This window comes from Rhyacophila brunnea, unplaced genomic scaffold (genome assembly GCF_057557595.1).
Source record: "Rhyacophila brunnea isolate RB1 unplaced genomic scaffold, BYU_Rbru_1.0 scaffold_8, whole genome shotgun sequence".
Classification (NCBI taxonomy): Eukaryota; Metazoa; Arthropoda; class Insecta; order Trichoptera; family Rhyacophilidae; genus Rhyacophila; species Rhyacophila brunnea.
The window spans coordinates 12,615,775-12,641,471 of NW_028233350.1; the positions used below are offsets into that span (position 1 = coordinate 12,615,775).

Genomic DNA, 25,697 nt, shown 5'->3' on the forward strand with positions numbered 1-25,697 from the left:
ATCCATGCGGCTGTTATGTCCTAGTGCTGAGTACCTTGAGGAAGTAGGAGATCTGGGTTGGCAGGTCCTGTATGGTTTGATGATATTAACCTTCCTTAAGTTTCTTACCAGAATTGGGACACTCTGTGAGACTCCTTGATGTAATTCTTCACAGTTTTCTTGTACGGTTATAGACTGTACGTCTTAAAGGTAGTTTGTCAGGAGATTTACCTTCTAGGATACTTGAGCGGTGGGCGTTTGTAATTGATTATGAACACGGCGGAGCAATAGGGTTTTATGTGAAGTAAAACATTACTATTTATTTCAGTAATAATTTTAGTACAAAGTGTTTGACAGACAGAGGTTACGTACTGTACAATGGTTGGAGACTAAAGACAACAGAAATGAGATTCCCTAGGATTATATACAATTCTCTTTGATGGGTTTTTGACTTGAACAGACTCCATTTCGTCTGTACGTGTTCGTTATGATATATGTTTTACATTAACAAGAAATAACATTTATAACATTATTTGACTATGCAGGTGTCCATAAGTGTCTAAACTAACCCAAAAAGATGCACACTTGTGCAATTAATGTAGATAACAGATTGCTTTACCCCGAGTATTAAACATAAGCTCGTAAATAATATTGGTAATTACCAGTTAAGTGCATTTTCTGGCTTATTTCTATGCTTGCAAAAGCGTGGGAGCAATTTCAATGACGATGCACATCTTTAAATTGACATAGTTAAAATAGGGTGAGATTTGCAGGTGTTTACCCCAATAGGGTAGGAAACAGATTGCATGAGCTCGTAAATAATATTAATAATTATCAGTTAAGTGTATTTCTTGACTCATGTCAGTATTTTAAAAGAGGGTAAGAGTATGCAGATGTTCAAATCAGCATGGATAAGGGGTTGTCTTACTTTGACTTTAAAGTGTTACTTGTATAAAAAATACATATATCATCTTATTTATTACTGCAGGTGTGCATTTGGTTTAAGACGTTATTTTGGTTAATTTACTGCTTTTAGATGTTGAACTGAATTTTGTGAGATTCTTTTGAACATTTCTTAATTTGACACAGTCAAGTAGGTACATAAATGTTTATATTATATTATGTTGTTTATTATGCTATAATCAAATAGTATTGTAAATTAAATAGATGTGATGCCTTATTATAACACGGCGGTGAAAAACAGGATGCAAACTACATTCTCTGGGATTGTCCGTGAATGTGCTCCGAAAGGGAAGAGATGCTCAAGGTCCAATCAGTCGTTAGGCCCATGGGCCGCCCGTCCTGGTCTCCACAAAGGACAATGTTAAGGTTTTAAAATATTTACGGCGTCTTATATATAGATATATATTAAATTCTTTTTCTGTTTGTTAATTCTCCGTGCCTTTCTCTACTACGGCACTTTGTATTAGAGTAAAATCATTAGAATCAGTCAAAGAATTGTCCCAAGACTTGGGTATCTGCTCCCGAGACATTACCATTTCGGAAAACTGCTGATGGTTTACATCAAAACGTAGGGCCTCTTGATACGCTTGATTAAGACCGAGTGTAGTGCGAGGCGCGTTGGTTTGGAAGGTTTGTGTTTAAAATGACAAAAGTATTATAAAGAAATCGATGTTATATTTATAAATAAACTTCACATGTTTTAAATAAGACTCCATTTTATAGTACCTACTGTAATTTGAGAAAGGAATATCATCACAATTTATAGTGAATTAATAATATTCGAAGAAAATCTTGCTAATAGATACACGCAGGCTACCGTTTTCACATCACTGTAATATACTTACCACTCTTTCTTATCTTCTAAAACATATATAATCGATATGATGTAGGTACCTACCTATATTTTATCTTTTTTTAAAACCGTCTATCACAAATTGTTAAAAATATTTATTCCGATTCGACTTTATCAGGAATTAACACCAATTCAGAGAAAAACTAAGAAATATTTTATAATACTACACAAAGTAGGTACTTACGCACTCCCTTCGTTCTTTCAACGACTCGGGTCCAGTGACACGAAAGTCAAAAGAAATCCTGTGGAACCCTTGTTTAGATCTTTTCATCTAGACTAATTCTAGAGAGACCACTTCTTTAAATTTTTGAGTTTCGACCTGACCCAATTTCGTTAGTTAACGGACAACTGCCAATTCCCTGCCAATTCCAATTTTGAATTTCCATGACACATCAAAAAAAGGTTTACATAATATTTAGAATTCGATTTAAATGTCTCGTTCTTTTGTATGAGTTAGCTGTCAGAATTATTTTCATATTGACATGTTGTACTTATGTCTACATACAGATATTATAATATTAAAGATTGTAATTATTATTGTTTTGTTAAGTAATATAATAATAATATTACGAGTATATCGAACAATGAAGTGACCTCGTGAGAAGTTGTTCAAAGTGTGTAGGTATTGTAAATCTAAAATATGTGAGAATCATTGATAAATTACAATTGTGAAAACGGACCATTTCACTTATCAACGCGTTTATGCCGATGTACTTACCCACAGCGCGATACATGGGAATATAGGAGTTAAGATCGATGTGAAAACACCAACGATGTGAAAGCATGTACACGTAGACTGGTAAGGAGTGTTACTTTGGAAACCGTAAATATCTGAAATCGAAAGTACCATATCGGAACATAAAATAGGTATTGCTGGGGCCAGTCCTCACATGTGGATCAGAGTGTCATCCGTAACAAGTCTGAAAACGGCCTTCTGATTTTCGAACGAAAGATCCTGATCACGATATTTGGAGCCAAGGATGAAAATGGACTGATACGTATGCGTCACAACTGTGGAGTCTACCAGGAATTTGGAAAATAAAATAAACTTGTCATGTTCATGTCGAATGGGCCTGGGCCGATCAGTCCGGAAAATTTTTGATCGACCGGAGTGGTGAAAACGATTTGAGAAGGCCAAGGCCAACCCCGGGCTGTTGGGCTACGAATGGTGGTGATGATGAAACAACTTTTTTATAATCTCTCAATATTTCAATGATACCAAACGATAAAGCTCAATATTATTTTAAAGCGTGGTACTAAGTATTTATGTACTCGTAGAATGCATTTAAAAACTCTACCCTAAAAATGACACAATTTTAATTTTAGAAAACATTCTAAAAAAATAATGATTACAGAGTGGTATTAATTCCATAAGTTAGTAATGGTATTTAAAATATAACTGTCATCTGATCCAATATTTTAACAAATTTTCTGTATTTTATATAGAGTGACTTTTTGTGCATATGCCTACATTATAAAACATAATATTGTATAATAAAATAATAACCCACAGTGTTTATACAGGTAGGTATAACTTTTTTTAAGTAGATACTTTAGATAGGTAGTAGGTACCTATTAAAAATATAATAAAAATAATATTATGTTGTTATCAGAGATTGTTACCTACTTTTATCTATATTATGTGCACAATATACCTACACAGTGGCATTGATAACAGGCAACTGTTTGAATTAGGCAGGTAAATCTATAATGGTAATTTTCAATTTATAAATATAATATTTACCCATACCGTTATCGTATAAATCGTAGTAATATAATATGGATAAGTATTGAAAATGTAACTTCTTTAGGAACAGTGACGGATGATTAAGTATGCATTCTCAAAAAGCACATGAAAAATGTCACAAATAATAAACGTATATTTTGTTATTATAATATGGGTAATGCATAAAATATCTCTGTCTCTGAGGCTCTGACGAGAAATTGCATGTTATACCTAATATAATTAGTATCTATACGAGTGTTCGGGTTCATGGCAAAGGAGGCTGGCAAATAATCTCTTCATTGATGTAAGAAAAAGAATCAAAATAATAAACTAGCTGTTGTAGTTTATTATTTTGATTCTTTTTATTAGGTACATCCGGGGCTCGAAATGGACCGGAACGCACCGGAGCGCCGTTCCTATTCGTGAAATCGGTAAAATTATCGCCGGAATTAGTTCCGTCTCGTGGAAAAAATAATTTGACCATCTGAGCTAGATAAGATAGGCCATATAATAGAAAATCTAACACAATTATGTATTTTTAAGAAATTCACATAAAGTTTGATAACTGTGTAAATATCTTCAGAAAACTGTCGAGCGCTCCGGTTCGTAAACTTTTCCATTTAGAGCGCTGGGTGCATCGATGAAGTACCTATAATAGATTTAAATCTTAATCCTGCAGAATCATATTATTATGCGCAGAAGTTGATTCCTTATATTATGTACCTATAATATTTTCAAATATTTTCTTCTATGGATAAGTTAGTAACAAAGTGGCCATAAATGATAGGTGGGAGAAAACATTTCTCATTTTCTCAGTAAACATGAGAAAATATTCAACAGAATCGCCACTACCTTGCGCTTTTACAGGGATTCTGCTAGGCGGTTTCACAGTCCAATTCGACAATGAGAAGGGACTCGCAAAAGGGGGTGTTAGGGGTGCGAAACACCCGGGCGGCAGGATTCATGTTTGGGGGGGGGGGGGTTAAAACTTAGAAGTCACCTGTGGCGCAATTCTTTTTCAAGTCAATAATTAATATTAATTTAAAAATGCTTCCCTGCTCCATCGATACATATTTAATAATTTAAGACGCTTTTTTATAATTCAAATGTTATATTATTGAATACTTAAGTAAAATAGATCAATATTTTTATGACATGTCTGGCATATTTCCAATGTATTTGGGGGGGGGGGGTTGTCGACAATTTTGGGCTGGCACCCGGGTGTCATCCACCCTTGGTTCTCTCTACGAATCTAAACGAGGGGTAGGTATCCATAAAGGGATTTAGGAAAAAAATCCATGGGTTCGGGTTTCAGATGGGTAATAATTCTCTCCAGCTCCTGTTCAATTTTACCTTGTTATATCTTGGAGATTGGCTGACAGTAAGCGACATAGATAAGTAAGAGGTTCGCTGGTTTGCGTAGAGATGCAAAATGTGTGCGTACTGACAACAACAATCAGAATGCACAGGAAATAAAATTAATAATAAAAATAACACTATGCTTACTGTTACACTGCATCAGCTAGCGTCGAATATAAAAAGGTTTTTTGTAGAGGTTTGGCTACGTGCTATTTTTCTATTTAGTTTGAACATTTGCTGATAGGTGTCAGTATTATATTATAATGAAGTATCAAATGAAATCATATAAAATAATAAAGGTATGGCGGCCGCCAGAAGCATCTAGTGACGGAAATATTTATTTATATATTAGATATTTGCAATTGACTGAAGAAAAAAAAATACACGAAAAAGAAAAATAATTTTATACTTGTTGTATTCCGTTGATTTATTATTATTATTATTATGTTTTATCATACAAATGCATCTTGAAAAGTTTTCTCGGGGGATCCTTATGCCAACAGAGAACCTAGCGGAAAAGGAAAGCTTGCAATTTGAGATTTTTTTTGCTAATTTACAATTTCAACTGTATTAATTAATGAATATGTATCTGAAAACATTAAAAAGATGATGAATTTTTTTAAGTCAAAGATAAATTTACAATTGTAAAAAAAATGTGAATTTGTCACATATTTGGTACATAGGTTACGTTATTATTACGTTATTTTTATGGTTATATTTAATTTTAAAATTTAGTTTATCAAGTTTTCAAATTTTCAGCGCTTAGATTTTTGAGTAATTCATAGTTTTAATATTTTTTATATCTATTTAAAAAAACATAGATTTATATAAAAGATATAAATGTGTATAACTTGAAATCCTTTTTATAGGTAGATATATTTTAATATTTTATTTGAAACATCGAATTTTCAATAATAACTAAGGATAATAAGTATATTTTTTTAAAGTTTTCTCCGAAATTAAATTAAGTAATTATAACTTGAAAACTATTTTGTTTATGGAGATGTCTCTACCTACCAGAGGCACCTAGCGGAAAAATACGAAGCTTGCAATTTGAGACATTTTTTTGATAATTTACAATAATTTTAATGTCATCATCATCATCATCATCATCAGCCTGAGTCTATCCACTGCTGGATGAAGGCCTCTTCAAGTTGCTTCCACTTCTCTCGGTCCTGTGCATTGCGTTGCCACGTACTTCCGCAGAACTTTATCATTTCATCGATCCAGCGGCCTCTAGGTCTTTATTAATTTATTTAATGTACCTATCTGAAAACATTAAAAACAAAAATATATTTTATTTTAAGTCAAGGATAAACTTACAATTATTGTAAAAAAATTAATAAAATGTGAATTTGTTGAATTGGACCCCATCTTATTATTACATATTATATTTTTATGGTCATATTTATTATTAAAATTTAGTTTATTAAGTTTATAAGCTTTTTTTTGGTTTTTGACACTTAAGTATAAAAAGATTCATGATCCCTGGACAGGGCCGGCGCGTCCATATAGGCGAACTAGGCAACCGCCTGTGGCTCAAAATATAAGTGGGCATAAATGGAGAACTAAAATTAATTTTTACATTTTAATAATTTTTAATATTTAATACGTTTTATTTATTTTGATGTTTTTATCTGTTCGTTGTCATTATGTATTATAAGTATGGTCCCAATATTGAAGCTCGATTTGATATAAATTATTCAAAAAATATCTCATTTCGTTAAAAATACTGTTATGTACAAGAGTTTTTACGAATCGTGGGTAACCATAAATCAGTGGTTATTATGGCAATTTCATGATGAAATAAAACGAAAATGTTACCTACAATAATCTGGATGAGTAATAAAATGACTTTCGTTTTTAGTCTAAAAGCCAATCAAATCGGAAGAAGAGATTATTGGAAGAAAGAGCTAAAAAAGTCCTCGGTTTTGTTTGATGGGATTTTTAAAACACGGACCATGAAGATTTTGGATAGAAAAGCTAAAATAAGCTCTCCACTGGGTTTCTGAAGGTTTTTTTTATTTAAATCACATGCGTGCCAAGCTTTTTTTTTTGGTTTTTATATTATTATATATGAATAATCAATTAAAAAGGCGCTGTCCAACCAGTGTAGACAACCATATTATAATTATGTAAAATACTATAATTCTTCCCCAAATAAACGAAAATTCTATAATTTCAAGACTCAAGATTGAAGACGTAAAAATATTCTACGCCCAAATAGAATATTTGAGAAGATATTGCATCATTCAAATATGTGCATAATGTACCTACCTATGTCCATTTCTCATGCATCTCAAATCTTAAAATTAGATTTTCTCAAAACATACAAAACTGGACGTACAATATCTTTGCACTAAACTGACTAAAACTAAACCATCGATTAATGTTCCTAGTTTTTCAGAAATACTGTAATTTTCAAATAAAAATATGACAATACTATGTCCAGCGGAAATAAAGTTGTCTGTAATGTATGTAGGTACCTAACCCTTAAAATGTACCTAAGTGCAGCGCTCGAAATGGAAAAGTTTACGAACCGGAGCGCTCGACAGTTTTCTGAAGAACAATACATAGTTGTCATAGTTAGAAGACATAGTTAACAAATTTCATGTGTATTTCATAAAAATAAGTATATTAGATTTTCTATTATATGGTCTATCTAGCTCAGACGGTCAATTTTTTTTCCACTAGACGGAGCGATAATTTTACCGATTTCAAGAACAGGAACGGCGCTCCGGTCCATTTCGAGCCCTGCCTAAGTGGCAGTACCTAGCGGGCTTAGGGAATCACTGACAAAGTTTGAGGCCCTCTACCTAAGATTTAATATAACCCCTCTACGATAAAAAATAAAATACTAATAAAAATAAAAATTACAAATTCCAACTACCAACGTATCTGGTAAAAATAATAGGAAATGCATCTCATTCCAATGGAATTATTATTGGAGATGACAATGATGGCACATAATAACTTTAGTAGTTTTTTTGTGTAGGTACCTAAGTACAAGTACGTGTCTGTATGTAGGTATGTGGTATGTTATAGAAAGGGCTATAGGCCCTTCTGATGTTGCAGGGATTTTGATGTGATATACCCAATTTGTATACTCAATTTATAATAAATACGCATCTTTTTAAGATTTTGCGAGAGTTCCCATCAGGGAACTCAGAAATAATAGGAACTGAATAACCAAGCGAAGATATACCTGGAGAAATGGGCAACCGATCTCGAGTGTGGAAGAATATGGGATAAACTTAAACACGTGTCAAGAATACGCTTATATTTCGTTCTGACAACTGCTCTCGTTTTACGCACTGATGCTCATTCAATATTGGTGTATTTGAAGGTTGCAACACACACTATTATTGCACGTCTATAATGTAGGTATAGTTATTTTTAGTAGGACACACACATTCAAAACCCTGCGTCAAAATGTAGGTAGGTAGTGCATTGGGATAAAGCCTATCGGAATTCTATTTATTAATCTGTTCTGTGGTTCCCATATTTGACGATGATAAAAAGAGGACACATTTCATAATCAGCAGCCGTCCCATAGTTTAATGCATTACGAGGTCTCCGGGTTCGATTCCCGGTGATCTCACAGTACATACATGTGATTTTCTCAATAATTGTTGTTCTGGTTGTTTCTGTGACGTATTTTGCCAGTGTAATTGAACCCGTGGTTTGCAATGATATGTAGCTAGATTTAGATCTAGATTTGGATACATATCCCGATATGTACCCACCTAATATTTTACAATCATGTAAGTACATATTCTCATAATCATATTTATTAAAAAACAAGAATTAGTATCCAGTAAAATGTAGTAAGGTAGGTAAACCTACCACGATTTCAAATAAATGAATGAAAATAATATTTTGTCAATTGAATTTACAAAATAGCGGCAAAAATGTTCATAGCGGGAAAATAGGACATTATTCAATAAAATGAAAAAAGATACTGCTCACGGACATTAACCTCAAAAAAGAGGACTCGTCCCAGTGGTCGAAATGGAAATTTTTACCAACTGAAAATATAATAGGTACATAGCTATAAATTTAATATAAAATGTTAAAATGTGTTCGATTGTTCTGTTAGATAAGTAAGGGTGTTTTTTTTAGAGGTATAGAACTTTGAAATGGAATAAAACAAAGATGAATTTATATTGACATGAAATTTACTTTATTCGAAAGATGCTCTTCTGGCATTATAATTTAAATATGACTTCTGGCATATGACCGCCACGGCTGGCTCGGACGTAGTCTAATCTGGAGGTCCAATTTTAGATGACTTTTTCCAACATTTGTGGCCGTATAATCGGCAATAACGCGGCGAATGTTGTCCTCCAAGTGGTCAATCGTTTCGGGCTTATCGGCGTAGACTAGCGATTTCACATATCTCCACAGAAAATAGTCAAGCGGCGTTAAATCGCACGATCTTGGAGGCCAATTCACGGGTCTGAAACGTGAAACTATGCGGTTACCAAACGTTTCCTTCAATAAATCAATTGTGGCACGAGCTGTGTGACATGTTGCGCCGTCTTGTTGAAACCACAGCTCCTGCACATCATGGTTGTTCAATTGATGAACGAAAAAGTCAGTAATCATGGCTCTATAGCGGTCACCATTGACTGTAACGTTCTGGCCAGCATCGTTTTTAAAGAAGTACGGACCAATTATTCCACCCAGTGGCGCACCCAGGGGGGGGCCAAGGGGCCCTGGCACCCCCCAAAAATGAAAATTATCAGAATGATTTTAAACATTGAAATTAAAAGCCAATAAACTATACCTTTGGGCTTAGACCAATGACATATTAAATGGACGACTCACTTCATACCCGGCGCGCACGAGAAATTGCGCATGAAAGTCATTCACAGATGTATAGGTAGATGTCACGTGACCATTGACGTATCCGTTTCCATTATGCAATACAAGCTTCGAGAATTTATAGTAATATAACTTTTATTGTAATGGCGTATTAGTGTCATGACTCATTGCGTTAGAAACAGATTCTCGGTTACTTACGACTTCTCGGAGATTAGACGCCAGTGAGCTCAGCGAATCACAGGCGACTGACTGTCCAATGGTTCCTGTCATTCAATTGCATTGAATAAACATTCATCAATATCTTAAAATGGCATTTTATAAATAATAAATAATATTAACACATGCAAAGTGATATCCCATCTTTCTTGGAGTGTTTAGTAGATTTTTTTACAATTTTTAACTAGGCACATTGGCATTTTGTAACACAATAATAACGGTGGAGTCGAAACCTGACAGTCAGAAATTTTGTATGGGCAGACCCAGCGGTGTCGCCAGACCGCTTGCAAGCAGAATGTTCATTTGAGCGTAGGATACCGATATTAAAATATGAATTTCGCCATCCGGCAGACCCGACACAAAGTGAGTGTCATTTTATTTTCTAGATGCTTCGTCCATATTAATGTCATTGGCTTAGACAAATAAAAACACGACAAAAAAATGATTTGTAATAATTCTCCAGCACCCTTTTAAGAAAAATTTCTTAGATTTTAATTTCTAACACAAAAATTTCGAAACACTAATGTCAGGTTTTTTTAGAAACCCAATCCCTAATGGAACTGTCAAAAAATTCTCGGTGTCCACCCGATTTCCGGAGTGGTGTAGGTCATGGCTGGGGAGGGCTGACAGGGCTCTAGCTTGGGGGCTCGGCGTGTCGGGTTGACCAGATAAGTGAGATAAACACACATCATAAATTAGCTTTAATAGTAAAAAAAGTCGCCTGCGGCGCTATTATACCTCGTAGCCATGAACATATTCAATTACTTATATAATTGTGCAATATATTTTTTGATTATTATGTCTCGATACTCGACAGCTTCATTATTAAAGTGGACGTATTGAAAATCGCCAATAATTCACTGTATAAGTACCCTCAATTTGAACTAAAACACAATTTGATACACGTTAATGTAGTGTTTCACACTGCCTTTAATCTTAGCGGTAGGTAGGGGGACCCAAATATCCTAGCCTGAGGGCCCGCTTCAGGATGTGGGGACCATAGTGTAGGTACACCGAGTGCAATAGACAAAACAAAAGACCGATAAACGAGAAATTAGGCTGTGAAGAAGAAAAAGAGCTTATAGGACTAATTTACATTCTCCTCCTTGCCCCCCCCCCCCCCCCAATATTAATTCCTGGGTGCGCCACTGATTCCACCAGCCCATAAAGCACGCCAAACAGTCAATTTTTCTGGATGTAACGGTGTCTCAACATACACTTGAGGATTATCATCACTCCAAATATGGCAGTTTTGTTTATTGACGTATCCATTCAACCAAAAGTGAGCTTCATCGCTAAACAAAATTCGCTTATGAAAATCGGGATCAACGGCAATCTTGTTTTAAAATAAATTTTCAAAATTTGGAAGCGTTGTTCAGGCGTCAGTCTATTCATGTTGAAATGCCAAACCAAACTAAACATAAATCACTTAACAGCTGACAAAATGGCCGCCAATTAAAAAAGTGCTGCCAGCTTAAAGTTCTATACCTCTAAAAAAAACACACACTATATAGGTGCGTACCATGCGTTAAACATTAATAACAATGTAATACAAATAAATTTTATGTTACATAGTAATTCACGAACCAAAAAGTAATTTATAAAATTTATACAAAACGTAAAATATTAAAATAGTTACAATTTATGTGTATTTTAGAAAAATAAGTTTTAAGTCTTCAAATAAATAAGAAAACATAGATTTCTTGTTTTATGGCATATCTGACTCAGACGGTGAAATATTTTATTCCACGAAACGGAGCGATAATTTTGGGGACTGTATGAACCGGAACGGCGCTCCGGTGCGCTCATGTCATTTAGAGCCCTGCTGGACCCATAGATTTTTCCATAATAGATATTACTTTTTTTTTATTATAACGTAATATCTTTATTTTATTGTTTATTTATTTGCGAACGTCATCTTGCTGCCTTTCTTAGTTAGGTAGGTACGTACTCATGAATTTGATTTACTTAATCCATAATAAAATATAGATACCTACCTAACTAATAAAGCAGGTAGGGATTTCAAATCAAACTATGCTATTGGGATAATAATATAAACAAAGATTGATAGGTATTTACTTTAAATTGTTTCTGTATGCGCAGAAAGTGTATCAGCTTTTAATTTATTTGCGGCTAGAGCGAGAAAGAAAGCAAAACAACGCACTTCTGTTCCGCTTCAAACACAGCTGGGGTTCTGGTAAGTTGTTCAACACCAGTGGTGACGGCAATACGGTGAGTTTAAATAAAAAAAAAACTAATAAATTCTACTAGCGGCTTTATAAGTTTATCGAAACATACCGTTTAGACCGGTGTCTGCCAAACTCGTTTACCTGGTGGCACACTGAGAAAAAGCAATTTGTTTCGTGTTATACCAAATAAAAAAAAATCACTTGATTATCAAATGCACGAGTGGGTCATCAATCTTTTCACAAGAAACGACAGTAGTTGGTACATACCTGACATTGACATCGGAAGGAAATATAATACTTTTGAAAAACGATCGTGTGCACATAGGCTCATTTTATGAACTTAAGTTGTCAGCATTGTGGATTTCGACTTGCAGTCACTATCCTCGATTAGGGATTAAATCTCTGTTGCCGTTTGGATCATCATATCTTAACACTTATAAAAACGGGAATTACAGATGGTAGTGAAGAGTTACCTGTTTGGTTATCTTATTTAGAGCCGCGATTTCACATAATATTTTTTTTTTAAATCAATTGCATCCTTCCCACTATTAAAATTATTATTGAGATTAGCTGTCTATGTTGAGTAAACAATAGTCTTGTATGTTGTACCTATACTAAGGTTTTGTTTTTGTATTCATTATAAATTAGGTAGATGATTAATTATTTTGCTAACCAAGTCGGATCGGATTTTATAAACAGTAAAATATATACCTATCTATCCCTACACTACTGCAGTAGTTGGGAACTTAAGAAAGTTAAGGGCTATATTAATGCTATACTTAAGTTTCTTCATGACACCGTGACAACGCGTCTAAACTAGATTATCATACAAGTAATAACTATTCGATAAGCAAGGAAACGATCATTTTCGCTCACATTCTTGGACCATGGTTTTATTTTAGAATATGTAAGTGTATTAATGATATATTACATTATATTAATCGCTGGCTTACGTAATTAAAACAAACCGTAATAATGTATTTCACAAATTTGTTTGGCACAAGTCATCATCATCATCAGGGGCGCGACAACCCGGTGTGGGTCCTGGCCTCCTCCAACAGCTCCCTCTACCTGTCCCTATCCAGTGTGGCCGCTTTCCAATTCGGTACCCCCAGAATACGGCAGTCACTGGCAGCTCCATCCAACCAGTGAATCTTTGGCCTGCCTCTTTTTCTACGCCCTATTGGATTGCTGGACACCACTCTCTTTGCCGGTTCATTGTCATTCATACGGTGCACATGACCTAGCCATCGCAGTCTCCCAATCTTAATTGATTGAACTGCGCTGCAATCTTCGTACAGCCGTAGAGCTCAGCATTATATCTTCTCCTCCAATTGGTGCCGTCCCTGATCGGTAAATATATACGGCGTAGAATTTTTCATTCTAAGATGTTCAGGGCTCGTTCATTTCGCAGAGTTAATATCCAGGTTTCCGATGCGTAGGTGAGCACTGGCTTTACAAGTGTCTTGTAAAGAGTGCTTTTAGTTCGGCGAGATAGTATGCGGGACTTAAAATGTCTTAACAGGCCAAAGAAGCATTTATACGCAGACATGATTCTCTTGTTGATTTCTTCTGTAATACCATTATATCGAGTTACAAGAGATCCAAGGTATATGAAACTGTCGACCGTATCAAACTTGTATGCACCAATATCTAACTTTTGTGCGCCTTCTCGTGGTGTGATATAGACAGGCATGTATTTAGTTTTTGCCTCATTTATTTGTAAGCCCATTCTTTTGGCAGAGGCTTCTAGTGCTGTGTGTTTGGCACAAGTACTACTTATTTATTTATAATGTTGTTTGATTTTAATTAATACAATGCTTTTCCCTCAAGAAATGACAGTTCAAAGAATTTAAGATTAAAATACAATTGTTAGATAGGTATTAATAATATATATTTATCACATTCAATGGCAAACGAAAAAATATAAAAAAATATAAGCCAATTAACAGGCTATTTATTGACTTTAAAACGATTATAATGTTTATATTATATTATCGTTGTCTTCGCGGTCAATCGACATATTTCACATTGGCAAAATATTAGAGATATTGGAGCTTGAACATTTAAAAAATGATTATTAAACACATGTGGACGTATTAAACCCTTTAGGAAATTTTAATTACCACTTTAATATCAACATATCATTTCGTTTTCTATATCATCAGACAATTAGGTATTCGTTATTCAAGTTTTGTTGAGTCATGGAAATTAATTAATTTTCATAACACCATAGCCAAATGATATGACTTATCTTTGCTTTTCCCTCCACCACCCGCCACGTCTCCACACCCGTTATGCAGGCGTATACCGTAGCGTAACGAACGATAGGCGCTGTTCAAATTTGTGCCGAAAGTGTCCCAGGAGCAACTTCCCAAGACCTTGGTTGGCGTGCACTAGAGTGTGCGTGATCCCTAATTCCATATAATGTTTTATGGTCAATTCTCGATGAGAAAAGACCTTCTCGCTTGCCGTATAATGCCGCAAACTTTTTAAAAGCTGAGAAATTTTCCCTCGTAGATACCAAGTCGCAATGGCCGACCGGTCCAACTGAGGGTCGGACCGACTTGAGAAGCTCTTCCCTTTCAACCGACATATAGGGACACTCCCAGAGGATGTGATCGGCATCCTGCAATTCGCCACATAAGCAAGTCGGAGATTCTATTAGGCCAAGCTGACAGAGCTTGGAGGCAAAACCACCGTGTCCGGTTAAGAACTGAGAAGTCCAATGGTCTGGAGTCAATCTGGTTATCTCCATGCGCCACTTAATATTAGGAAAGAACAAATGCGTTTGTCTGCCCTTGGAAGAAGTGGTCCATCGCCCCTGCCACACACGCAGCGCCGTGTCATACGCCAGGTCGCGTACAATAACTTTTCGAGCGCACCGGCTCATGGATCCAAGACCTAAAGGCAGCGATATAAAGATACCGCCAACCTCCGCCCCCAGACCCCCAAGCAAGGCGGTCGTGGCACCACGGACTTGAATGTGCAGGTCTAACGGAAGCACTCCAGCAAGGACAGGCAACGCGTCGGTAGAAGTCGTCTTATAAGCCTTAGTGAGGGCAAGTAATGCTGAGCGTTGACCGCTGAGAAGAGTTTTCCTGATGGACAATAACTTACATCTATGATACCACGTGCTGGCGGCATATCCAGCGATACTCATAAATATTGCATCATAAGCTATTTTAAGAGATCTGAACTTAAGTCCCCAATTACTTCCAGTAAGCCAGGAGACCCGATGGTAAGCTGCTTTGGCTTTAGCCACCGAAGTTTTGGCGTGTTGCATAAATGATAATTTGTCATCCAATAAAATGCCTAGATATGTAACCTTATCTTTGACCTTAACTAAAGTACTACCCATACGGATGGTGGGCGACCTTGAAGTGAGAATAAGCAGAGTAAATACTTTATAATATCTTCTTATATACATTTTAATCGTTGCTGTATAAAGATATATACAGACCTACAAACTTATCTGAAGAATGGGATGGGGGAGCCACTGCCGAAAACTACCCAATCAAGACTCGTAAATGGACAAAATCTGACATTTTCAAAATGGCGTCCTATGGTAGTTTGTAGTTCCATTTTTGGCCATTCCACAGATAAGTTTGTAGGTCTGTATGCTTATTATTTAAGACATTGATCTGTTCTCAAACCAACGGTTTGTGACAACCGACCTTTGGCATAATGGCTGTCCCTTCTTCTCCGGCCGTGATGTTGACGTTTCGAACCTCGTGCGCGGCTATAGCCACATCGATCCAGTGTGCAGCGACCGCGTGTCTCAATCCCGTTGATCTCGCCCACTATAATTGCCACAATCATACAAAACCTAGCGAAATGATATCCGTCCGCGGAAGTATCACGTGAAATCCAACTGTTTTCGTTCGGCATCAAAAATGGACGGAGCAGTGTTATCGATCGGAGTGAAGTTGGCGCGGATGACACGCCGGATTAAACTAATACTTTTCTGACAACTGTTTTTACGCGCTCGGGCTCAAACGTCGGTCGTGCGGACTCGTGCCAATAGTTCGCGATCATTGTGCCAAGTTCCCTATGTTTGTAGTAGTAATTATTCGAAGTCAGTATTTTTGTGAAAACATCGGAATTCTTTTAATCAATTTTTTTAATACATAAAGTTTTTATAGTGAAACATCTCTGAGGAATTTATTGTAACTTTCTACATTTCGGTAAGTAATTTATTACTTAATTATATTACAATAACCTTACTTTCTTTGTCAAAGTATATAAAACTTCAACCATAATAATTCCCATTTTTTGCCCGTATGTACTTATACAATATACATAGTACCTATTAATAATATTTTGGACTCTTCACTGAAATTTTTTTTTTTTTATAAAGTTGCTAAAATAAATCAAGTATACAAAATTATTTAGATTTAGTGTAGTATTTATTACTTACGTGCTATATCAGTATTACATTTCTTTGTTTTTAAACGCTCGATAATAAATTATGAGTAAGTTGCTTGATAAGAATATTATTGTGAATATTTTTTTTTCCACTATTTGATAACTTAATTAAATAATAAAAAATACATACATAATATACATACCTACTTAACGTATTTATTATAACATTGTGTCTTAAATCAATTTGCATGTTTTTATTCATAAGGAAAAACAAAAAAACTGTTTTCAATAATGCTAAAAACTGTGTGCTAAAATGTGTCATAATTCATAATATTTATAATATAAACAAAGCGTTTTTATACATTAGTTATTTTCAAATTATGTTAGGTAGGAAAAACACTTGAAAATAGATTAATAAAGGTACTTATATGAATTTATCTTTTATCTGTATGTATATTATTGTAGATTTTATCCTTATAATAATTATTTTTTTATCGCAAAACATATCAATGTGTCATTAATAAGTTAATCTATCTGTAGGCATGCTTTTGTTTTTATCTTCAATATCAATCACTAATTATGGATGTAAATCTGTTTTTATCACTTACTCCTCTGACAAGGAGATTTTTTGCTACTTGTTGATTTCGGCCAATTTCGTAAATCAAAAAATATTATAACTGTACTTATAAAATTCATTGTAATCGCATACGTCCATGAAACGTATGCTTAATAGGTACAAGGGAACACAAAAATAACGTGGAAAAGAAAGTGAATTGCCTTCTGAGTGAGGCTGTAAACAAGATTTTAATTTCGAGTATGGATAAATGTTTTTTTTAGCACCTAAGTAATTAAGAAAATATGTATGCCATATATATTATTTTTTTAACACTAGATACCACAGGCCATGTGGCCCAATGACAGTAATGTAGTTGGTATATACCTAAGTGAAACAATCACAAACACAGACTTTGAGAACATCGCATAAATATATTGTGTCATCACCAGATCGAACCCGGAGCCCCTACATGGAACACAAAGTTAATCGTACCTACTCGATATGGACAGGAGACGTATGTAGAGTGTGGAAAAATATGAGATAAACTTAAGCACGTGTAAATATAACGTGAATTCAATATTGGGGGCAGTCGGCACGCTTTGTTATAGGTACCTACTACTTGGGCTTTATAGCCTGATCGTCATAAAGTACTCTGCTTCAAAACTTAGTCCATGGCGATGTCTTTTACATTTATATTTATTAATCTGTTATGTGGTTTTATAATATGTTTGTTCCGTCAACGAAGCGCGCATTCAATATATTTGAGGATAATCGGCGCGCTTTGTGATTCTTGGGTTTTATGGTCAGCAGCCCGATTTCCTAACTATCGTCTGGTGCCACACGAGACGATAGTTAGGAAATCGGGCCCCTGATCGCTATAAAGTAATAAAGCGAATCCGGCTTCTTGAAATCCTTGGTCCAAGGCGATTGGTTTTGATATTTCTATTTTATTATTCTGTTCTGTGTACACTACCCGTCTACCTAGTATAACTACTATTATAAATTAACTGCTGCATACATTTTTTTTTTGGTTTCTACGAAGTTGCCAAAATATTATTTTTGAATAATTCAGGTAGCCGGTAGATAGTTACCGAAATCGCAAAAATCTTTTGTGTTGATATTTTTCTTTGTTTACCAATTTTCGTGCACTTTACCAAACGCCGAGTGTTTGAGGTTCAGACCTAAAATAATTTAAGTGGTGTGTTACTGTAAAAGCATGAAAAGGTATGTCGTGTAAATGTAAATTATAAGGTAAGTTGCACACACAAACTGGGCACGACTGCAACACGCTGACTTTGGCGATGCGATTTTAATAGGTCGGCACAACATGCACAATAATATGTCAAACTTAAATAATATGGGCTGACAACAGTGACGTCCCGTGGGGGTAGGCAGATTGATCGTCGCCTGGGGACGGCAGTTACTCGAAGGGCGACAAATCGAGGAGAATCATTTGGAATATATAGACATAGCTACCTTTAACTCATTTAGTGCTGACAACGCGACTGGTGCGTTTGCATTAATTGGCCATTGGATATAATTAACATGATATTTAAATGTGGTAATTAATTAGTAATTATCTGGTCAGCAGTAAATGTGTTAACTTAGTAATAACGAAAATATCTTTTCGTTAACAAATTCAGCTCACTGGTTTTTTCGGGTTCGCGATATCTAGTTTACTGCCGTTGCCCTTCGACGTCCTTGATAACCAGAAACGATACGGGCAGATTTGCGAATAATTAGTCTGATATGTTGTTAGTAATGGATCTATACAGCACATTTCGTAGATACTGCACTCATGAAAGGATGATAAAAATACTGTAAGTATAAAAATATGGCGGCATTTTGGCGCTGCCTACGGCATTTTATCTAGGGACGTCTCTGGTTGACAACCTACTATGTATTCACTATTATACACGCGGAAATATGGCTAATAAGCGGAGTAATAATATCAAATTGATGGATGAACACAATATATTTGTCCTTTTCTTATTTTTATAAAGTTCTAACCTAAATACATAGGTACTCACTTTTAGACAATGACAGTTGACGTTTCGACTCTTTGGTCGCGTCTGTGTGGGTGGACGTGAATGCAACGTTGTTGTAATTTCTTACTTGGGATCAGGCACACACACAAGTATTGTGGGGGGGGGGGGGTATTATTGTGTCTGTAATATTACCTAGTTATTCTTCTACTACGTCAAGACCTCATGATTGAGGATCGTGGCCAGGATGATTTAGCTATTGAACAACCTTCTCAACGAGTTGGCCCCTCTTCGTTTAGCATTTCACGACACGCAGTCTTTGGAGGCTTTCAATGTTTGCTTTAAGACGGTACTTCAGTGAAACGGCAAATAATTTTCAACTATTAGTGCGATGAAATTTCGGACTGGCTGGCAATCGGAGAGCGAAAGTCAATCGAGCTGTGAACACGCAAATTTGTTTTGTGATGGCGACGATGGAATTAATTCTTACATCGTGTAAATATGACTAAAAAAGTTACCCATTTACTTGAAAAAGAAAACATGTCAATGAATATATTATTATTAATCCTAATTGAACAATAAACATAACATTAAATGGACGCATGTTGACTTTTTATGACAAATTGTGTTTTGTTCTGCACGCGTCATTTGCACAATCTTCGCGTCGCGTAGCCACGATCGTTTTAGACCGTGTCCCAGCTGAAGTATAGCCTTAAAAAGACATGATAGTATGGACGACACAAAAATGATTACTAAAACTAACGATACTAATAATCATAATCATTTGGCCACTCGCAGGTAAGCACCCGTTCTTATTGCTGCGTACCTGGTGGCCGTAGCTTGATTCAAAGTACTGAGTATCTGGGTATGAGGAGTGTACCCGGAAAAGTGCGGTGTCAGCGGTTTTAGCAACGAAAAGCTTTAAGTTCCTAGTAGGCGTGGCAGTAGTTAACCCCCCCGCCCTCTCAAAAATCAATAATAAATTATTATGAAGATTTTGTCGAGTGCCCCCCATACCATTTTCTGTGTGCGTTCCTGTTTGGGATTATATTGCTGTCGAGTTGAATGTTATTGTGCATTGCACATAAGATTTACTTATGGTAAATTTAATTATAAAGGTCCGAATTTCTGATTATTTGTTAAGGCTATACCTCAGTTGAGGCATGGTCTAAAAAGATCGTGACTAAGCAATGCACGGATTGTGCAAATGACGCGTGCCAAACGAAATATAATTTGTCATAAAAATTCAACATGCGTTCATTTAGTGTTCTGTTTATTGTTCTATTAGTAACAATAATAACATATTCATTGACATGTTTTCTTTATCAAGTAAGTGGGTAACGTTTTTTAGTCATCTTTATACGAAACAAATTTATGTGTTCACAGCTCGATTTTCGCTCTCTGATTGCCAGCGAGTCCGAAATTTCGTCGCGTCAGTAAGTCAGCGGGTATTGAATTATGGCTCTGTATAGTTCACATACAAGTAACCAATTTGGTCGGACGTAAAAACCGAGAAATGAATAGCTACGTACACAGTAGATATCTAAAAATGGCATGGTGTTTATTAATATCCTCCAATACCACATTGAGTATGTAGTTTATTTAATACCTACATCATCAATGAGGTCAATTATTCGGGTGCGGGTGTCGTACCTACCTAATATAACCGAAGAACATCTTGGCACTATTTTATTTAACATTATTATTCCACGGATTTTCACAACAGTGTTGCTACCATAGACTATAGATACATCTAGACGCCACCCGTTGCATTGCTAAATGAAGCCGCGTGCCTTGCGTTTGGTTTGTGGGCGAGCGAACGCATTCGTCTACAAATGCTCGAGACCATAGACCATTTCGCTAGTGCCTATAGTTGGAAATTATTTTCCGTTTCACTGAACTATGCTCTTAAATAATATTTAACACCATAATGCAATGCTAATATCATCCGAAATGCCATTTTAAATGCAAAAAATCATCCATAGGTAAATCATTTACCTAATGAAAGGGTTGTAAGTTTAAAATAATAATCTCTCGTTGATTTCTCGTATATATCTATATAATTAAACTACTGGAGAGGTATAATAATAGCCTGGAATCAAGTCACATTTGGTTGAATTTAATATACATACCTACCTAGTATGACTGATTAAATTCCGGGTTTTTTGATGACAATATCTGACATAGTCTATAATAATTATCATAATTAGTATTATTCATAATACTATTTTTACGTGGGGAACTTATTACTCAACCCTAGTTTCGGATTTTACAGTAACACTACAGACAATGCAGAATGCTGTTGTATTACGTATTTATGGTCGTTATGGAAGATGTGGTGGTGAGCCAGTAAAAAAAACTGTGGAATATTCCACTGCCAACGTTGAAATAATGGTATCTATAGGTAGGTATCTACTGTGGTTGTTACCAATGTCGGAATCAGAAAATAATGGCTACAAAAGACATACAAGGGGGGATTTTCTATGGATCCCTCAATAAAAATCGTTGGGAATCTCAATTATTACCTACCAGATTTCCAATAAAATTGTAGATTCATCCTCTTGTTTTTGGTCGAAATTTTTTATAACAACTTTACAAATTTACATATAACATTATAATTTATTGAAATATTGATGTAGGTACTTATTGAAAAAAGATTTCTTTGCATTTAAAACTAACCACGAGGACAATTTGTGGTTCACCAAACTATTTCATTCTAATTGCTCATTAGGTAGCCACACGCTCAACATATTACATATTATTATTTAACCAGGTTACAAGTGTCCTTTATTTAGTTATAGTTTTAAAATATCTAATAATAATGATGGGCATGGCCCCCACATCCTAAAACGGGCCTCCCGGCCAGGATCTTTGGCGGCCCCCCTACCTATCGCTAAGTTTAATGGCTTGTGTAACGCACAACAGAAGCGTTTTCAAAATTGTGTTAGAGGTAAAAATAAGGGCCTTCGGTTTATTTTTAGGGATTTTACGTAGTTTTAATACACTTGAATTATCTAGATGTCAAGTATCAACACAAAACAATCAAATTGCATCTAACAACCTCATTTTAAAATGCAAAATTTCCTCTTGTGAAATAGCTCCACAGGCGACTTTTTGATGTGTGTTTAAATTTTAAATATCTGATCGGCCCGCCACGCCACCCCCCCCTGATCCCGGGACCATAGGCTAGAGCCCTGTCAATCCCCCTCTTGTGGGTATCCACTACAAAATCAACCAACTGATAACGATGTAGCCAAGAGTACGAGGTAATGATACGATAATATTATTATGATGGGTGTTAAGGAAATAGGGTGGTACAAATAGGACCACAGAACCGTCCATGGCGGAATTACGTGGAGGCATTTATCCATCACTGGATCGAACTGAAAATCTGGATTCTATGTAGGTATATACTGACTACAGCAATGTGTATTTTTTACCATATTGTTTTGGAATGATTCGTGGGATGTGTCAATCTATTTTTATTTTTATTTCCATGTGACAGGAGCGTGTCATGAATTCGTTCGGTCACTATTGAGTTGAACTTGGCAGGGGCTCAATTACTTTAACAATAAAAAGCATTCATAAATCTGGCACTACATACCCTATTTTCTAACATTAGTTTTCGTTATGTCCGAACACCATGAACCATCACATTCTAATTTTTGGGCATTTTGAAAATATCAACATCCCATGGGAGCACTTTTTAAAAATAAGCAATTTTTCATTGTCCATGCTAGATGCGATTATACACAAATAAAATTCTTTAAAACAAAAATGCTATTCCCAGCATAATATTACTTTTATTTGGTAAATTGAAATGGGTAAAACACACCCTACGTTGATGTATGCTCAACGTGAAATTATTAGTCACATCGATTTTTAACTGCTTGAGTTTTAGATACATTTACTCAAAAGCATAGCGAAAAATGCTATCAAATCGTTTTTGAATCTCACTTTCGACAAAAATCGACGTAATGGGTGTGTAATATATTGTATTTCCCGAATTCACGGCTATCGGTCAAGTTTTCCAGTTTCATTCCTCGGTTTCCGGGAGAAATTAAAATGTTCAAACTCTTCTAATAAAAATGATCAGTATATTGATCAAATTAATATTACACAATTGTATTTTAAAATGTGTAGTACTTGGAGAAAAGGGGTTGTTTATTAAAAATATTTACAACAAACAATAATAAATAAAATTATACTCTTGTATATAATAAAATGAAATGTACATAATATGTATATAACTTTATCGAGGTGGGTACATACTACATATTATGTAATTTTAAAGTTTAGAACTGATATGCAGAATTGCAGCTTCGTAAATTATTAGGTATAATATTGTAGGTACATAAAATGTCTGTATTGATTATGTACCAACTTACTTAACGATTTTCTTTAAACTTACATTGAAAATGAATCTAAATCTCTTGATTTAACCTATTCTACGATCGTAACTAACAGTTCTATCAAAAAAAAAATATTTTTTTAATATAGAAGCTTTTAACAGACTGATTTATTAGGCTTAATACAAAGTTAATTTTAGATTAAATGCATACGTACTTAAGTAGAGTCAATCGACGTTAAAGATGCGTTTTTTAAATTATATTACATTCAATCATTAGTTATAGTATATCTACGCTTCATAACTTTGCACTCCGGCTATAGGATGAAAATGCCGTACCTAATATATTCTAAAAATATGTTTTTTTACATATTTTATCTATTTATTACTACACATATTAATACAAATGTATATCATTTTTTGATCTAATTTTATGCGAGGTAATCAGGCAAAGAGGCGTATCAGTGTAGTAAAAGTGCAAAGTTATTAAACATACACTCTACTGTTCTCAATAATCTGTGAATGAAAAGTTTGATTCGTGCAATGTAATACAATGTTAAGAATAAACTGCTTATAGGTTTTTATACAAATCGGTTAGGTCGAATTCATTTGCATGTATATCTAATTGTATACCATGCCCCCCACATCCTGAAGTGGCCCCCCAGGTTAGGATCTTTGGCGGACCCTCTACCTATCACTAAGGTTAAAAGCAGTGTGACACTCTATAATACTGTTTTCCAAATGGTATACGCGATAAAATAATGTGTATATTAAGTATTTTTTTGTATACCTATTTTAATACATCCATTTGAATTATGGAGGTGTTGAGTATCGATACACAATTTAAAATTGGATCGCATAACTACATAATTTTAAATAATAACACTATTGAAGGAAAATAGCTTTATTTACTTTTTTTTACTATTAGAGCAAATTTGTGATGTGCGTTTATCTCACTTATCTGGTCGACTCACCCTCCTGAGCCCAGGCCCCCAGGCTAGAGACTTCTTAGCCCCCCCCCCCCTTGTGGGGGCCATGATGCATACATTTGGTACCTATGTTATGTGTGTGAAAACTGCTTACTCATATTTTTTTACTTATACTTACTATTATGTAAGTTATCTGAGTCATAATTATTGCATTTTCAATTAATATAATTAAGATTATTTTTCCTATTTGATACTTATCTTTATGGAAACGTTTAAGTCCTTGAGTTATCTTGAAAGAGCTTGTAATGTAAGTCTAGGGCTTATAGACAATATTACTACAATGTACAGTTTACTTACAGACATCCAATTCAACCGTTATCCATAGTTGCCACTTACCACGGAATCTTTTGTAATGAAAAATCGATTAGACATACGACGTACTGAAGCCAGGTTGTAAGGCTAAGTTGTTATGTGATGGTCAGGATAGAGGTAGACAGTCTACTGACTACTCACCTGTCAATTTACGGAGGACAGTGACCGTCAACTTGCGGAAATTACTCACAAACTTTATCTGCGACTTACGAGACGACGGAAGCAATAGCATTCAGAATTCAGAATCATATTTAAAGCGTAGAGTCGAAGCTTCAATATAATACAATTTCAGGGGTTTTTTACGCAGTGACGTCCCTAGACAAAATTCCGCCAAATTCATACAGTATTTTACAACGTTTTTATTAGCTCGTATTCTAGTTTGACCAGTACAAATCTTGCAATCGATTTTTAACTAACTTCCCGACTAGCTAGACATTTGAAACTTTTAGAATATATCAAAACACGATGCCAATGCATTCTTTTGATACTTTTAGCCATCTTTAAGTAGAATTGAATTCATCTTCAGTTAATTCTGTTTTGTATGAAAAGTTATTTCGGAAGAAATCCGTAATCCAATCCACTATTATTGGTTGCTAACGGGGTGGTCCTAGCAACTTAATTATTAATATATACGTGCGTTACTATGGAAATTAAAATGACATTTCAGTGTTTCTATAATATTTGTTTGTTTGTTTGCAAAATAGCAAAAAAAATGATTTGTTGACAATTACCTTATATGTCCTAAATTATTAATACATATAATTGTCAAGTTTATATGATTCAACAGAAAATTTAAAAACGTTGTATATAAAAAGTTCTTTTTATCATGTAATTATTTTATCATCCCTTCATGAATCCAATATCTAAGAAATATGTTCTAATATCTGTAATACTATGTTTATTTTGAGATCGCAAAGGTTTAGAATTATTAAATCGATAATCGATGACGGCGTGACGCTTCGATACCTACATACTAAAATCGTGGACCCAGGGTGGTAGGTGGGACGCTCTGTAAGAGGAGAGTTCT

General features: G+C 35.0%; 1 protein-coding gene across 1 annotated transcript in view; it reads left to right on the forward strand.

The window, feature by feature from the left end:
• Nucleotides 1-15,799: 15,799 nt before the first annotated feature.
• Nucleotides 15,800-25,697, forward strand: part of LOC147063932 (monocarboxylate transporter 9) — a 125,971-nt gene continuing 116,073 nt past the window's right edge. Inside the window, exon 1 of the mRNA XM_085958567.1 lies at nucleotides 15,800-16,299. The gene's annotated coding sequence lies outside the window, so the exon portion shown is untranslated. The remainder of the gene's footprint in view (nucleotides 16,300-25,697) is intronic.